We start from the raw sequence: 3,972 nt of genomic DNA on the forward strand, positions 1-3,972 counted from the left end.
TATGATTATTTTAACAATATTAATTCTTTGAATCCATGAGCATGGTGTATCTTTTTATCTGTGTCATCTTCAGTTTCTTTCATCAATGTCTTATAGTTTTCTGAGTACAGGTCTTTTACTTCCTTAGGAAGGCTCATTCCTAGTATTTTATTCTTTTTAATGGGATTGTTACTTTAATTTCTTTTTCAGATAGTTTGTTGTTAGTGTATAGAAATGCAACAGATTTCTTTATGTTAATTTTATATCCTGCAACTTTACTGAATTCATTGTGAGCTCTAGTAGTTTTTTGGAGGCATCTTTAGGATTTTCTAGGTATAATATCATGTTACCAGCAAACAGTGACAGTTTTACTTCTTCCTTTCCAGTTTGGATTCCTTTTATTTCTTTTTCTTTTCTGACCACTGCTGTGGCCTATGTTGGGTGTGTGTGTGTGTTTGTGTGTATTTATTAACAATTGTTAAGAAACAATTGTTATATCTTCTTCTTGGATTGATCCCTTGATCATTATGTAATGTCCTTCTTTGTCTCTGTTCGTCTGTTTTGACTGATATAATTATTGGGACTTCCCTGGTGGCACAGTGGTTAAGAATCCGCCTGCCAATGCAGGGGACGTGGGTTTGATCCCTGGTCCAGGAAGATCCCACATGCCATGGAGCAACTAAGTCCATGTGCCACAACTACTGAGCCCGTGTGCCTAGAGCCCGTGCTCCACAACGAGAAGCCAAAAATAAAATAAATAAATAAATGTATTTTTTTTTAAAAAGTATTGCTACCCCAGCTTTCTTTTGATTTCCATTTGCATGGAATACCTTTTTCCATCCCCTTACTTTCAGTCTGTGTGTGTCTTTAGATCTGAAATGAGTCTCTTGTAGGCAGCACATATATGGGTCTTATTTTTGTATCCATTCAGCCACTATATGTCTTTTGATTGGAGAATTTAGTCCATTTACATTTAATTATTGATATGTACGTTCTTATTGCAGTTTTTTAAAATTGTCTTGGAGTTGTTTTGTAGGCCTTTCTCCTTTCTTCTTTTGTTTTCTTCTCTTGTGATTTGATGACTATCTCTAGTGTTATGTTTGGATTCTTTTCTCTTTTTTGTGTGCATATCTATTATTTTTGGTTTGTGGTTACCATGATGTTTATATATAGCAATCTATATATGTATGTGATTGTTTTAAGTTGCTGATCTCTGAATTGCAATGCATTTTAACAACCCTGCATTTGTACTCTCCTCCCCTCACAATTACTGTTTTTGACATCATATTTTACATATAATTATTTTGTGTATCCCTTAACTGCCTATTGTGGATATAGATGATTTTATTACATTTGTCTTTTAACCTTCCCTACTACCTTTACTGCATATTTGCCTTTACCAATGAGATTTTTCCTGTTGTAATGTTCACATTACATTACATTACATTACAACATTTCTAGTTGTGACCTTTTCTTTTTTGCTTAGAGAAGTCGCTCTAACATTTTTGTAAAGCTGGTTTGGTGGCGGTGAACTCTTTTAGCTTTTGCTTGTCTGTAAAACTTTTGATATCTCCATCAAATCTGAATGAAAGCCTTGCTGGGTAGAGTATTCTTGGTTGTAGGTTTTTCCCTTTTATCATTTTAAATATATCATGCCTCTCCACTCTGGTCTGCAGAGTTACCTTTGAAAAGTCTGCTGATTGATAGCCTTATGGGAGTTCCCTTCTATGTAACTTGTTGCTTTTCCCTTGCTGCTTTTAATATTCTCTCTTTATCTTAATTTTGGCCATTTTAATTACAGTATGTTACAGTGTGTTCCTCTTTGGATTAATCTTTTTGGGGCTGCTCTGCACTTCCTTGATTGGATGACTGTTTCCTTTTCCAGATTAGGGAAGTTTTCAGCTATTATGTCTTTAAATATGTACTCAGTCCCTTTCTCTGTCTCTTCTTCTGGGAACCCTATAATGCAAGTAGTAGTATGTTGATGTTGTCCCAACGGTCTCTTAAACTGTCCTCATTTCTTTTCATTCTTTTATTGTTTTTCTGTTCAGCAGCACTGATTTGCGCTTTGTGTTCCAGTTCACTGATCTGTTCCTCTATAATTTAGTCTACTGTTGATGCCTTCTACTATATTATTGATTTCCGTTATTGTATTCATCTCTGTTTTTTATATTTTCCAACTCTTAAAAACTTCTAACTTCTCACCTTGTGTATCCATTCTTCTCCAAAGTTCTTTAATCATCTTTCTGACCATTACCCTGACCTCTTTCTTGGGTAGATTACCTGTCTCCGCTTCACTTAGTTCTTCTGGGATTTTATCTTGCTTCTTTACTTGGAATATGTTCCTCTGTCTCCTAATTTTGCCTAACTTGCTGTCTTTATTTTTATGTATCTGGTGAGTTGGTTATGTTTCCTAGCCTTGTAGAAGTGGCCTTTTGTAGGTGACGTCCTGTGCGTCCCAGCAGGGCACTCCCCTCTGGTCACCTGAGCTGTATGCTCTAGGGGTGCCCCCTCTGTGGGCTGTGTGGGGCCTGTTGTGGCAGATTGATGACTGTGGGTCGTCTGGTAGGCTTGCTTGGCCCTCGGTCTGGTTGGCTGCAGGCCCTGTCTTGTGCAGAGACTGCTGGCCACTGGCTGGCAGGGCAGTGTAATAAATCAGCTGGCTGTGGAACCCCGGGGGGCTTGGGGCTAGTACTGGCTCACCGGTGGGCAACGTTGGGGTCCAGGAGACCCCAGGGCTGGTGCTTGCCCACTGGCAGGCACAGCTGGTCCTAGAGTCTGGCTGCAGGGCCCAGGGGTTCCAGAGCTGATGTCGGACTGCTGGTACGTGGGGCCAGTCCCTGACACAGCTGGCCGCAGGATCTGGAGTGTCCTGAAGCTCGTGTTAGCCTGCCAGTGGTGGGTCCGGGGCCCAGCTAGCCCCAGGGCTGGTGCCAGCCTGCTGGTGGGCGGGCTGGGTCTGCAGTCTGTGCTTGTCCTGGGCTGTTGTCCGCCTGCTGGTGGGTAAGGCTCATCCCAAGGTTAGAGCAGGATCGCTGGCGGAGAGGCCAGAGATTCTGGGGCTGGTGCCTTGGTAGGTGGAGCTGTGTCCTGGGGGGTCCCAAGTCTAGTGCCTGCACGCTGGTTTATGGGGCCAGGTTCTGCACCCCCTGGTAAGCAGGGCTATATGTCCAGGGGTGGCTGTGGGGTCAGGGGGACTTAGGGCAGCCTGTCTGCTGGTGGGTGGGGCTGTGTCCCCACCCAGTTAGTTGCTTGGCCTGAGGCTCCCAGTACTGGTGCCTTCAGGCTGTTGGGTGGGGCAGGGCTGGGTCCTGAAACTAGAGGGAGGATTCCAAAATGATGCTTGCCAGCAGCAGTATCCATGTGGCAGAAAGAGCTCCCCCAAATGGCAGCTGCCTGTGTCGGTGTCCACAGGGGGAGCTCCAGTCACCTCCCGCCTCTCTGGGAGACTCTGAGATCAGCAGGTGGGTCTGACCCAGGCTCCTTTCAAATTACTGCTTCTGCCCTGGATCCTGGAGTGTGAGCTTTTGTGTGTGCCCTTTAAGAGAGGAGTCTCCATTTCCCCCAGCCCTTTGGGACTCACGAAGGTAAGCCCCGCTGGCCTTCAAAGCCAAACGTTCTGGGGGCTCATTTTCCCAGCATAGGTGCTGCGGAGCCCACTGTGGGGCTCAGACCCCTCCCTCCCTTAGGAGGACCTCTGCAATTGTAATTATTCTCACATTTGTGGGTCACCCACCCCAGGGTATGGGACCTGACTGTATTGCAACTCTGCCCCTCCCACCCATCTTGTTGTGGTTCCTTCTTAATATCTTTAGTTGCAGAAGATCTTTTCTGGTAGGTTCAGGTCTTTTTCGTCAATGACTGTTCTGTAAATAGTTGTAATTTTTGTGTGCCCATGAGAGGAGGTGAGCTCAGGGTCTTTCTACTGTACCATCTTGGCTGATCTCCCTAGTACCTTATTACTGTTTATTGCAAAATAATATTCCATTGTAT

This window comes from Monodon monoceros, unplaced genomic scaffold (assembly GCF_005190385.1).
Source record: "Monodon monoceros isolate NGI ecotype Baffin Bay Population unplaced genomic scaffold, NGI_Narwhal_1 Super_Scaffold_11, whole genome shotgun sequence".
In the NCBI taxonomy this organism is placed as follows: domain Eukaryota; kingdom Metazoa; phylum Chordata; class Mammalia; order Artiodactyla; family Monodontidae; genus Monodon; species Monodon monoceros.